The sequence below is a fragment of the Balaenoptera acutorostrata genome, chromosome 1 (assembly GCF_949987535.1).
Source record: "Balaenoptera acutorostrata chromosome 1, mBalAcu1.1, whole genome shotgun sequence".
Classification (NCBI taxonomy): Eukaryota; Metazoa; Chordata; class Mammalia; order Artiodactyla; family Balaenopteridae; genus Balaenoptera; species Balaenoptera acutorostrata.
In genome coordinates, this window is record NC_080064.1 from 52547761 (window position 1) to 52562054 (window position 14294).

Here is a 14294-nt window from a genome sequence, read left to right on the forward strand (position 1 = left end):
CTGAGCAAAGGGCAAGGGAGGCAAAACTAATGTTTGCAAAACTCCTCTCTGAGCTGGCCCTTCAAGGACATTATCTCACTCAGTCCCCACTGTAACCCCGTGGGTGAGTAATTATGAGTTCTATTTTATAGATGAGAGAGTGAACCTCAGAGAGCTTAATATCTTGCCAAAGTTCTTTCCACCAGTAAGTGGCAGAACTAGGATTTAGACCCAGTTTTCTCAACCATCTGTGGTGCTAGCTTAACTTCCAGCTGCTAAGACAATTGGAAAGTTAAAACATAAGTCACTGATGAACTACAACAAATGCTAAAACCTACAGGATGGGGCCTGAAAGAGAATCATCTTCACTCTTTGACTTACGTTAAAGAAAACCTCACTGAACTAGGAATTACTAGTTTGTGTGTCTCTAAGAAGAAATCAAGGAAGATTTCAGTCAATAGATCAGCCCCAGGGTGGCAGTTGAAAGCATGGCAGATAATAACAGCCATAGTCATGATAATATTTATTCAGTACTTACTATATGCCAGGCCTTCTTCTAATCACCTTAGAGATATAAACTCTTTTAATCCTACAGCATCTCTGTGAGGGTGGTACCATTGTCATCCCATTTTATTGATGAGGAAGTAGAGGCACAATGAAACCACAAGGTAAGTGACAGAGTTAAGAACCTGCCCAGGAAGTCTGGTTTCAGCACCCATGGTCTTATCCACTAAACCTCACTGCCTCCGTAAAGGGGATTCTGGATCATATAATATCAATGAACACAGAATCACACTGATACAAGAGGGTCTTTCAGCCACAGAAATAATGATGCCTGCGATTTATAAAAATAACTGATTCATATCATTCATTCACCATTCATTACCTCAATTGATTCTCTTAAAGGAGCCTGAATGTACATTTTTTATCCACATTGTACAGGTCCTTTCATTCATTCAGCAAATTTGTATGGGGTGAGCACTTGTCTTTAGCAAGCTTTGGAGATAAAGAAGTAATCAAAAAAAAAAAAAAAAAAAAAAAGAAGTAATCAAAAAGGATCTCATCCTTGCCTTTATGGAGTTTACAATATAGTGAACAGGACATTCTTTAATAAATAATTGCATGAGTATGTAATTACAAATGGTGCTAAGAGCTTTGAATGAAAAGTATCGGGGATTATAAGAGCATATAATAGAAGATGACCTAGTCAGGGATTCAAAGACTCACTGATAGATCTAGTCTGGAAGACATCCCTGAGGAAGTTAATTTGCACTATATTCTAAGAACAATTGAGAATTAATTTAAATTTTACCATGTCAGTAAAGACTTCTACCCTATTCATATTTACAAGCATTTTTCATAAACCTTACTCCTTTCTGTTCTTCCCTATCAATTATCATCTTCTAACATACAATTTACTTATTTATTATGTTTCTTTTTGGTCTGAGTACCACCCCCTCCCCCAACTAGAATGTAAGTTCTATGAGGGTTGCAAATGAGTTTCATTCACTCAAGTCTTTGGCACATGTAGACCCTCAATAAATACAACAAAGGAACTAGTGAAATGGGCTTGGGGATGTAGGAACCAGCAATAAGGGGGGAGGATTTCTCAGTAGAGAGATCCCTCTCTCAAATGTCCTGGAGCAGGAGGGCATATCGATTTTGAGGGAACTCAAGAACGCCATTGGGCATGTAGAGCAAGGGAGAAAGTGGCAGGAAATGAGGTGGAGAGGGAAGTTTAGACCGACCATGTTATGAAGAAATGGAAATTCAGAGTGAACGATCCCCAAAAAGAGAGCCATATGTGTATCTCAAGTTAGATCTAGCCTACCTTGTCATCTCAGAATTCTTTAAGAGGAGTAGAGAGCTACGCGCTCTTCATACAAAAATGGCCAAGCTTAAGCAGATGACAGGGAGCAACAGAATACTCGGATTGGGTGAATATTTAATAGATGGTTAAAATACGATCATTTAACATGCTTGAGGCAGAAAAGCTTGATGGATATGGTTGATTTATGAGCAGCTGGATATTAATGCGTGGGATATCGAAGTGTGTGGATTTTGTAGTTTCCTAGTTCTGCTTTGTTAAAACATAATATTTAAAAAGTGGTGTCCTAGATCATTACTGTCTCAGCTAGAGATAAATGATATTGTGGCAGATAACCAGCATTGCTGGAGGAAAGAGAATGTTTCAGGAGGCCAGCAACATGAGACATCCTAGGACCCACTGATAGATTCCTACCTACCTGTCCCATCTTTGACCTCTTATAGGAAGGAGCAAAGTCTTCCTTAGGACAAGATGGTGGATGGTGGAATCCTTTATGTCCCTCCACCTGGCTCAGAAGAGAGAGGTTTGTGTCTTTTAATTAAAGCAGATCTTTGTCAAACTATTGTTCTTATTGGAAGCTTATTTCATACAGACTCCCAGATTATGCCTAACGTGTGGTTAAGACTCGTGAACCCCTGCGGCACAGTATTACAGGAGGAGCTTGGGGCTTGCTTCTGTCAAACAGATGAAATGCCTTCACTTTATGTAAATGCCTACACTAACAAGGCCAAATTAAACACCCGTCAAATGGGAGATGCCTTTCAGTGTGCAGTGCCTGCTGCCTCCTTGACACCAGCTAGCTTTCTCAACAAACCCCAGACTGTCTTCATACACGAGGATGGCATTTTATCTCCTAGGTAGTCGTTTCTAAGATTTAAGTCTTCCCTAAAAGGACGCTTCTTGTTCCAGCTACTCTGAAATTCTAGTTAGTACATGAAAGATCTTAGCCACCATAGATAGTTCATTCTTACAAATAAACGTTGCCATAAGTGTCAGCGATCCGTCTTGCCCAGAAGGTAATTTATAGTAAATTAGATGGGACCACCATTCCAGAGACCCTTCCCAGAATGTGTGGCTGAAAGTCTTTGAGAATGGCTACCTGCAAATCGAGCTATGATAACTTACTCTGTGATTCCATTTTCTGACATGGTCACTGCCAATTCTTTGGTTACTGTAAACTAAGACATCCAGCATCCCATTTAGATGAAAATCTAGATAAAACCTAACCTAAGTGTGTCTGGCTGTGGTTTTGCCAGCCAGCTATTGACCTGGGAATTGCTTTAAGGAAGTAGAACCTTGCTCTAAGTTATTTCCTGACCTTCCCCTGTCTTTATTAATTCTGGAGTCTTACATGTCGAAAGCTAAAAGAGACCTTGAAAGAATATTTGGCCAAGTCATTCTCAAAAAGAAGTCAAACAGCTGCATCAGACAGAATTACCTGAGGTGCTTATTAAAAATATGATTTTCCAGGTCCCACCCCAGACCTACTGAAACAGAAGCTGTGGTTGTGGGATCTAGGGATCCAGGTGAATAATAAGTTCCTCAAGAGATTGTGGTCCTTAACCACTACATTTAGAAACCAAAGTTCTATTCCTCCCCTCATCCCGTAATCAGAATGATACATAAGCTCTCTTAGCAGAGAGATATGATAAATAGTTCCTCCCCTTTTTATTGTTATTTAGGAACAGAGAAAGGCCTCAAGTTATCAACATTAATTTCACATCGTCATCCAATTTTCTGGGTTGGGTAGGGCACTGCATTATAAGGAAGAGTAATTCAACACTGGTGTCAGTACACAAATTGCTCAAATCTAGTGAGTGCATTATAGTGGCCGGAGGTTCCAGGCAAAGTTATAGTCAACATCATGCACCTGCTACATCTAGTTGGCGTAGGATTCCTGCAAGTAGCTGCTCTCATAGGAAACAAGTCCAAGACCATCAGGGGAGGGGGGCAACCAAAGTTGGGCGAGGACCTAAATCAAACACTTCCCATGTATTAAATAATTTAATCCTGATTGTGGCCCTCTTACACAGGCAGTATTATTAACACCATTTTAACAAGTGAGGAAACTAAAGCACAGAGGAGTTAAGTAACTTGCCCAAAGTCACATAGATTGTGAGTGGCTGAACTGGGCTTCAGAACTGGGCAGGGTGGTTCTAGAATCTGCATCTTTAATCATTAAACCACACTGCTTCCTCAGAAGGCTGATGATAATTATGCTCTAGTCAACAAGGAAGTGGAGCACTCAGTAGGAAAGACAGTCAGAAGCTTGGTGTAGCACAGGTCAGCCTACCAGTTATTTAAAACAAAGCTGCATCTTGGTGACCACCAGGACACTTCAGGCACAATGAGTCCTAGACCATACAGCAGCCAGACTAATTCCAACCAACCTCACCCCCAGGGATGGGGGAGGGGCTCCTTCTGTTGTCCCTGCTCTAGAAGGAACTGGCTCAAGAAAGAAGGGTGTTAGGCATTGCCTTACCTTGGGGGCCGCCATAACACTATGCCTTAGATGGCTTGAACAGCCGAAATATATCTTCTTGCAGTTATGGAGGTGGGAAGTCTGAGATAAGGTGCCAGCGTGGGTGGGTTCTGGTAAGAGCTCCTTTCTGGCTTGCAGGCGGCCTCTTTCTCTCTGTGTGCTCGCATGGCCTTTCCTTGGTGCCTGTGCAGGAAGAGAGAGATGGCTCTCTCTTCCTCTTTTTAAAAGATCACCATGGGACAAAGTGAGAGAGTGGCATGGACATATATACACTACCAAATGTAAAATCGATAGCTAGTGGGAAGCAGCCGCATAGCACAGGGAGATCAGCTCGGTGCTTTGTGACCACCTAGAGGGGTGGGATAGGGAGGGTGGGAGGGAGATGCAAGAGGGAGGGGATATGGGGATATATGTATATGTATAGCTGATTCACTTTGTTATACGGCAGAAACTAGCACACCATTGTAAAGCAGTTATACTCCAATAAAGATGTTAAATATATATATATATATATGATATAGCTCTGAAGCCTGCCAAAACAAACAAAAAAAAATAAAAGTAAAAATAAAAGGTCACCAGTCCTATCAGATAGGAGCCCATTCTTATGATTTCAGATAACCTTAATTACCTCCTAAAAGCCCTATTTCCAAGCTCAGTCACATTGAGGGGAAGAGAGGTTAGGGCTTCAGCATATGAATCTGGCAGTGGTGTGAGGGTGACACAAAATTCAGCCCACAGCAAGTATTTAGATATTACGGGAGAAGGTCCGTCCAACACAAGCAATGACAGCACTGATTCCTGCCACTGAGGGTCTCCTATGCGCCGGACACTGAGCTAAGCACTTCCTGTGTATTATCTCATTTGATCAGTGCTCCACAAGCCCAGGATTAATGAATCCATTTTTTAGATGAAGAAACCTAAGGTCAGAGATTTGGGGAACTTCAGAGTTAATTAGTGGCAGAGCCAGGCTCTGGCTCTGCTCAATCTGACTCTTAATTCCTATGCCAGAAATGACACTCTGGATCATGGATCCTTTTGAAAGTCTGAGTCAAGTTATGAACACTCTCCTTAGGAAAAAACACACAAACACAAATTTTTGCATATAATTTAGGGGGCCTCCCAGCCATCCAGAGGTTAAAGTAAGTGGAAACATAGGATAAACATGGATTTCTATTTTCCTAGAGAATCAGAATCTCAAGAAGCCATATTATAGGGCTTCCCTGGTGGCGCAGTGGTTGAGAATCTGCCTGCCAATGCAGGGGACACGGGTTCGATCCCTGGTCCGGGAAGATCCCACATGCCGCGGAGCAACAAAGCCTGTGAGCCACAACTACTGAGCCTGCGCATCCGGAGCCTGTGCCCCGCAACAAGAGAGGCCACGACAGTGAAAGGCCCGCGCACTGCGATGAAGAGTGGCCCCCATTCGCCACAACTAGAGAAAGCCCTCAAACAGAAACGAAGACGCAACACAGCCAAAAATAAATTAATTAATTAATTAATTAAAAAAAAAAAAGAAGCCATATTATAGAGTGAAGGCAACTTTAGCATAATCTTCTAAGCTAAAGCACATACATCAACCAGGCTCTTGCTCTCTCTCTTTTTCTGGGAACAGGTTTGATGGGGGAAGGAGAAAATGGCTGTTGACAAGGTACCAAAGGAGCGGAGCAGGCTGAGGTCACCTGAGAGCAGGAGTATAGAGTTCAGATACAGCCAGGGGTCAGCACATAACAGAGGCTGAAGCTGATCTGGTATAATAGGACAGGAGCGGGCAGCTCTCATCCTAAGGGACCTCCCCACAGCAGCTCCTGTCTACTTTCTCTATGAGGAATGTGGATTTGGTGGGGACACATCTTCATTATTTTAAAGCAAAATATCCAGATTTTTATGTCAAATCTCCCCATTTTCAAACATCTACCTGTAGAAGACATGCAGTTCTAGAAGAATCTCATCCAATATGCCCCTTACTCTCTCCATCCCTCTAGGTTACCACCCCTCTAGGCGGTAACATGAGGATTATAGTAAAATGAGTCTCATAGGATTTTTTCAGAAGATCAAATGAAATAAGGTATATAAAAATGCTTTATAAACTATAAAGTGCTATATAGGTGTTAACAGAGAAACACATAAAAAGCAAATTCTCTCCAGAGGTAGTGATGGTGTATTTAATAGCTGGGCGTCACACACCTATAGAATCTGAGCAACGGCAAAAGGGACCTTTTAAAAATGTAAATCGGATTACATCCTCCCTCACTTAAACTCTCTAATGCTTTCTCATCCCACTTAAAGTAAAATCAAAGCTATGCATGACCTGGCTACTGTCAACCTGTCTGCCTGATCCCTGACCTTTCCCTCACTTAGGATGCTCCAGCCACGGCTTGTTTCTATTCCTCAACCACAACAAGAGGATTCTCCTCTTAGGGCCTTGGCGCTAGACCGCTCCTTGGCTGGAACGCTCTAACCCCGACCTTCTGCATGGTGGTCTCATCATTTAGCTCCTCAGATCAACTTCCCCTTCTGAGAGAGGCACCCCAATCCAGAAGGGCCACCTGATCACTCTCAGCAACGACACTTGATGTTACGCTCGACATAGCCCTTCTCACTGTCTGATATGGTTCTTAATTTTTATTGGTTTGCTTATTTAACAAATGTGTCCTCCCACGAGATACAAGCTCCAATTAGAAGGATCCTACATAGTCTTATTCACCACCATATCCACTAGCCTCTGAGGCAGGTCTGGTACATGTTTGGAAGTACAAATATCCATTGAAAGAGTCTTAAAATGGGTATTATAGTAGAAATTCTAGTAGAAGAGCAAAAAGCACTTTGAACTGAACCAATGCCATTTCCTGGGTCCCACTCAGATTTACTGAACCAGAATCTCTAAGAATGTGGTTCAAGTGTCTGGATTTTTAGTAAATACCTCAGATGGGTGATTCTGGTACAGGGGACCGCAGAACACATTTTTTTAAAACACTGAATTTAGAGGCCAAAGACTGAGTTCTAGATACTGTTTATTTTGCAAGGTGTTCATGAGGCCTCAAAAGACAAAATGGCAGGTAAAGTTCTTTGCCTACACCCAGACTTACAGAAATACAGGCCCAAAGAGCCATTCTTCCCTGGCTTTCCTGTCAGGGGCTGCAATGTCCACATTCAGGGACAGAAGCTTGCTGTGCCCTTAGTCAGCTCCTTCCTTTCATGGACCTGAGCACGTTCTGTGCCTTCTTCCTCTTGGTACGTATTCAAGGATTTAAGACAACTATACCAGCTCCTTTTAGCATTTCTAGCTGGTTAGCCATTCTTAGGCCATGGCAACCCAGATATATTTCAGTTTGTCCATGCCATTTTTAGAGTATAGATTTTTATAAATTAATGATATAGTCCACTCTAGTCTGTTCAATGTAGTTACGTGATATGAATATTATTTAAAAAACAAACAAACAAACAATGACTGGAGTTCCAGGGTCAAACATTAAGGAATTTGATTTTTTTTTCCTCAGCTCATCAAATATGAAACAGAGTTTTGCAGAAAGAATCATCTGCAGAATCTCACAAAGGACTGATGAAAAAACTAAAAAAGTCAGGGTATCAACCTACAGTGAAGAGAAAAATAGTAATAACTAACACGTATGAACCCCAACTCAGGACCAAGCACCATCACACACTATCTCATTTCATACATACAACCCTGTAAGGAAGCATCATGATTCTCCCCATTTTAGAGATGAGAATGCCCAGCATTAGTAACTTGCCCAAAATGGCATAATTAGAACTTTTCACACTTGGTTTAAGAGCCCAGGTACCTGGCTGACCCCAGGGCCATGTACTTATCCACTGACTACACTGTGTGAAAAGTTCTTCTCTTCTGAAACCAGACCAATCTGTCTGCACGGGCTCTTTATTTTCTGTGTTTCACTCTGACGAGCCAGTTCTTCTCACTGACATCTTCTCTTTTTAGATACAATACCATCGATTATGCCACAGTCAAACTCCATTTGCTTTTCCAGTTTCTCCTCTTGAAGGTGCTTCAGTACCCACCCATTATATGTTGATTTTGTGATTTAAGTCTTTGGATTTTGTTGGAAGCAGGATTCCTTGCTGATGCCTGTAACTTCCTTCAATGACCAACTAAAACTCCTAAATATTTTTCCAGTATACTGGTCTAAAGCTAGGCTTGTATACTTGTGCCATTGATTTTTTTTTCCATCTAAATACAGAACTTTGCATATATCTCTATGGGATTTCATCTTGTGGTTTTGGACCAGTGTTGTAGCTTGTCAAGATTATTTTAAATCTTGATTCTATCATTTGTGGTATTAGCTACTCCTCCCAGCTTTCTGTCATCTGTAGATTTTATTAAATGAAACATCTATTCCTCAGGCAAATAAGTGACAGAAATGTTGAACTGCACAAAGCCAAGCACAGATAGTATGACAGGAGGGATTAAAAAAAAATGAGTATAATACTGGACTGAGCATGAGCAAGAAAATTTGGTCACTACAATTGATCCCAGATGCACTATTGAAAAGAGTGTCGTTCCATCTTTCTCCTGATTTTCTCCATAATGCCACATTCTGGCAGGCGTGCTAGTATCATGATCACCACCTTTGATGTATATTTACGTATACTTCCTTGCCCTTTATAATTTATTGCCTTGATGAAGTAAAAATCTCTGTGCATATGTGCTGAGGTTACAGAAATGAGGAAAATAAACAATTAAGTTGATCACCTGGGCTCTTAAACCAAGTGTGCAAAGTTCTAATTACGCCATTTTGGGCAAGTTACTAATGCTTTGGCAATTTTCTTCTCTAAAATGGGGAGAATTGTGATCCTTTCTTACAAAGTCGTGCATATGAAATGAGATGGTGTGTGATGGTGCTTGGCCCTGAGTCGGGGTTCATACGTGTTAGTTATCAATATTACTATTTTTCTCTTCACTGTAGGTTGATACCCTGGTGTTATTTTAGTTTCTTCATCAGTCTTTTGTGAGATTCTGCAGATGATTCTTTCTGCAAAAGTCTGCTTCGTTTTTGACGAGTTGAGGGGGAAAAAAATCAAATTCCTTAATGTTTGACCCTGAAACTTCAGTCATTGTTACGGATTTTTTTAATAATATTCATGTCATGTAACTACACTGAACAGACCATAATGGACTATTTTATTGGAGAGATGATATGGGAGAAAAAGAGAGAGACACATTACTATGATAAGAGATCAAGAAAAGCTCCCTAAAGGAAGGGGTACCTGGGTTAAATCTGAAACTCAAGTGCAAATTGGCCAAACAAGGAGTTGGGGGTGGAGAGGGTGTCATGAGCTAAGGTCACAAAGCCCCTACGCCATTTTAGAAGAATGGATTTTATATTAATAGCGTTAGAGATTTTCATTAAAGACTCAGTCCATGAAGTCTTCCCCATACACTTCAACTTTCTCCAATCCCTCCTGCCTTGAAAATCTTACAGCAGTTTTTCTCCATCCCAGGGGCAGGTTGCCCCTTTATCATATACTCATATTTTTATCTCATTAACATGTACATGTATCTTTCATCCCTCAATTCGTGGAAGGGCATTGAAGACTGAAACTATGCCTCACATTTCCATTCTGTTCACAGTTCAAAGCACCAAGGTGGTAGTGAAAATTTTCTTGATGAATTGAATAGAGACAGCAGCAATGACTGGCAAACAACAGCAGTGGGAGATCAGAGGGGAGGGTGATAACCAGAAAAAATGGCATACATAGTGAGGGGCCCTGGAAGACAGGGGCAGAAACTCCATGACGGCAGGGATCATATTTGTGATGTTTCCTCTTTATGCCAAGTGACCAGTGGATTGCCTGGTTTTATCTCTTGATAAAATAAACCAATAAAATCTGTTCCACTCATCTTAGAAGAACTGTAAGTCATACTTACTATTCGTATGTTCAGTCCTACTTTCCAAGGACAGAATATGCCTTTGGAGTCCTTTGTTAAGGTCCCTCAGTCTGTGAGCTGGCATTAATTTTATGCACAATTTCTTTATATATGTCAAGATATAGTGAGTTTTGGAGGGTATGCCAAGCTCATACACAAACCGGTCTGATTATTTTACATTATCTGGTAGGTTGGGATACATAGACAACAGATGGAAAATAGATTGGAACTTCCATGAGTTCTCTCTCTTCCATTCTCTCCAGTGGTCAGGTTGGTTGAGAATAGTTGGCCGGGCTCTGTGGGAAAATGAGGCCTAATCTATTGGTCATGTCTGTTGGCCACAGGTGAAGGATGTGGTGATTGGAAAACACAACGGCTATACATATGCCATCCCTGATAGGTGTTGCCTTTAATGTGGCTTTTTAAGAGATTTTTGGGGCTTCCCTGGTGGCACAGTGGTTAAGAATCTGCCTGCCAATGCAGGGGACACGGGTTCGAGCCCTGGTCCAGGAAGATCCCACATGCCGCAGAGCAACTAAGCACATGCACCACAAGTACTGAGCCTGTGCTCTAGAGCCCGTGAGCCACAACTATTGAGCCTGCATGCTGCAACTACTGAAGCCTGCACACCTAGAGCCCGTGCTCCTCAACAAAGAGAAGCCACCGCAATGAGAAGCCCACACAACGCAACCAAGAGTAGCCCCCTCTCGCCACAAATAGAGAAAGCCTGCGTGCAGCAACGAAAACCCAACACAGCCAAAAATAAATAAATTTAATAAATTTTTTTAAAAAAAGATTTTTGGCACAATCTAAATGCTCAACATCATCCTTCACCTTATAAACTGTGGTGTGCATGTGACTCTAGCCTTTTCTTTAACCTTCTTACTATGAAATAAAACATATCTAAATAACACATTGATCCAAAGCACATTACTAAACAAAAATATATGACATACATATACAGCTCAACAATATGTCCAGAGTGAACATGTGTGATACCACCACCCAGGTCAAGAAATAGAACACGATCAGTCTCTTACAAACTCCTGTCTTTTACTCTTTCCCAGACACTACCCGCCATTGTCCTGATTTTTAAGGCTATCACGTCCTTGCTCTCTTTTATAGTTTTATCACCCAACTATGTATCCCTAAGCATCATAGCTTGGTTCTGTTTCGTTTCTTTTTCTTTTTGGTACTTAATATAAATCAGTTCATACGCTATACTTTCTTTTGCGCTTTTTTTAATCCATATTATGTTTATGAGCTTGATCGATTTTGCTGCAGATAGCTGTAGCTCATTTATTTTTCACTGTTGTATAGTATTAAAAAGTGTGAATATATGACAGTTTTATTTATCCAATCCACAGGTGATGGATATTTAGATTATTACCAATTTTTAACTAGTTTGAATAATGTTGTTATGAACTTTTTTATACACAATTCTTGGAGCACACATTTCTGTTGGATCTATGCCTCGGGAGTAATTGTTGGGTCATAAGGTATTCGTTATGTTCAACATTAGTCGATAATGCCATATGGTTTTCATATGCATATATGGTTTTCATAGTTGTTGCATCAATTTCACTTCCACCAGCAATGTATGAGAATTTTAGCCCTTCTGATATGTGTGCGATATTTTATTGTGGTTTTAATTTTTATTCCCTGATGACTAATGGGCATCTTTCATATATATTTTGACCATTTGAATACTCTCTTTTGTGAAGTGACTGTTCAGGCCCATGTGCCAGATTTGTTATTTCCTTTTATAAATTATAGGAGTTATTTTTATCTATTCTGGACACAAGCCTTTATCAGTTATATCTGTTACAAATATCTTCTCCTATTTGGTGGCTTCCTTTCCACCCTCCTAATGGTATTTTTGGAGGAAAAGAAGTTCTAAATATTATGTAGCTCATTATTATTCAATATTTCTCTTTAAATTTGTGCTTTATGTTGTCCAATTTAAGAAAATTTTCCCTAGTCCAAGGCTGTGAAGATTTGCTGTATTATCTTCTAGAACACTGATTATTTTATGTTTCACTTTTCAAACTACAGCCACCCTGGAATTTGTTTGTTTGTTTGTTTGGTCTGGTGCAGAGCAGTAGTCATTTCATTTTTTGCATAAGGATCACTAACTGACACAGTTTTGAAAAAGACTGCTCTGAAGCAATACTTTTGCTTTGAATCAAGTGTCCACATATGCATGGGTCTCTTTCTGAAATCCCTCTCTTATCATTATTCAGATGGCAATACTATACCAATTTCTGTAGTCTTCATATCCCATGGAGCACATCCTCCCACTATTCTTTATCAAGTGTCTTGGCTAGTCTTGGCCACCTGCATTAACATATGCATTTAGGATAATCTTTTCAAGTTCCATTTTAAAAATCTTGTTGGGATTTTAATTGGGAATACATGAATCTATAGATCATTTTGGAGAGAAGTAACATATTTATAATATTGTATTGTCCATTTAGGAACATGGTTTACCCCTCTTTTTATCTAGGCAGTTTTATACAATATTATTGTTTTCTTGAGGTTTATTCCTGAGTATTTGAGAGTATTTGACAATTCCTAATTGTCTAGGGTTTTTTAAATCATAAATGGATATTGAATTTTACCAGATGCTTTTTCTGCATATATTTAGATGAGCACATGACTTGTCTCCTTTATTCAGTTAATGCAGCCTTTTTGTTGAGTTCTGAATATCAAACCTACCTTAAATTCTTGGAATAAACCCAAATTAGTCATGATTTATCATCCTTTTATATATTGCTGAATTTTTGTTTAGAATTTTTACATCTATGTTCACAACAGAGAGTAGCATACAATTTTATAAACTGTCCTCATCAAGTTTTGGTATTAAGGTTATGCTGATAAATCATAAATCAAATAGGTAATATTCCCCCTTTTTCTATTCTCTGGAAGAGTTTTTGGAAGATTGGCAACATTTCTTCTTCAAAAGATAGGTAGAATTTACTGGGAAAGCCACCTAGTTCAAGATTTTCTTTATAAAAGTGGTTTTAAGTATGGATTCAATTTCTCTAATAATTATCAAATTATTCAAACCTTCTCTTTCTACTTTTATCTATTTTGAAAGTTGTATTTTTTAGGGAATTTGTGTATTTCATCCAAACTTTCAAATATATTTGCATAAAGTTATTCATACTATACTTTCGTCAAAATTTTTTAATGTGTAGTATCTGTAATTATGTCCACTTTTCCATTTGTGACATTGATTATTTGTGTTTACTGTTTTCTTTTTCTTTTTTCGCTTGATCAGCCTCATGAGGGATTGATCAACTTTATTAACTTTTTCAAGTTAACTTTTGGATTTGTTCATCCTTTCTACTCTATGTTTATTTTCTGTTTCATTTGTTTCTGTGCTTATCTTTATTATTTCCTACCTTATATTTTATTTGACCTTAATGTTCAGCTCTCTTTAAATTATTAAAACAGATGATTAGCTCACTGATTTTCAGCCTTTCTTCTCTTACATGCATTTGAAGCTATAGATTTCCCTCTATACATAGCTTTAGTTGTATCTCACAAGTTTTTTTTTTTTAATATTTATTTATTTATTTATGGCTGCGGCGGGTCTTAGTTGCCGCATGCAGGCTTCTTTCTAGTTGTGGCACACGGGCTCCAAAGCATGTGGGACACGGGCTCTCCTGTTGCAGCACACAGGCTCAGTAGTTGCGGCAGTTGAGTTTAGTTGCCCCACAGCAGTGGGATCTTAGTTCCCCAACCAGGTTCGAACCTGCATCCCCTGCATTGGAAGGCAGATTCTTAACCACTGGAACACCAGGGAAGTCCCGTATCTCATAAGTCTTGATACATATTTTTCATTATTTTTCAGTTTAAATTATTTTCTGAGTTTTGTTGTCATTTCTTCTTTGAACTATGAGACTATATAACTATATTTATTAATTTCCAGATATTTGGGGATTTTCCAGTTATCCTTCTGTCATTGATTTCTAGGTTAATTGCGTGGAGGGAAATTTTTTGAAAAGTTTTTGATAATTTATGGTATAGAAGTTTTGCATGTGCTTAGAAAAAAAATGTGTATTTTGCCATTACTGGTTGTTTTATTCTATTTATGT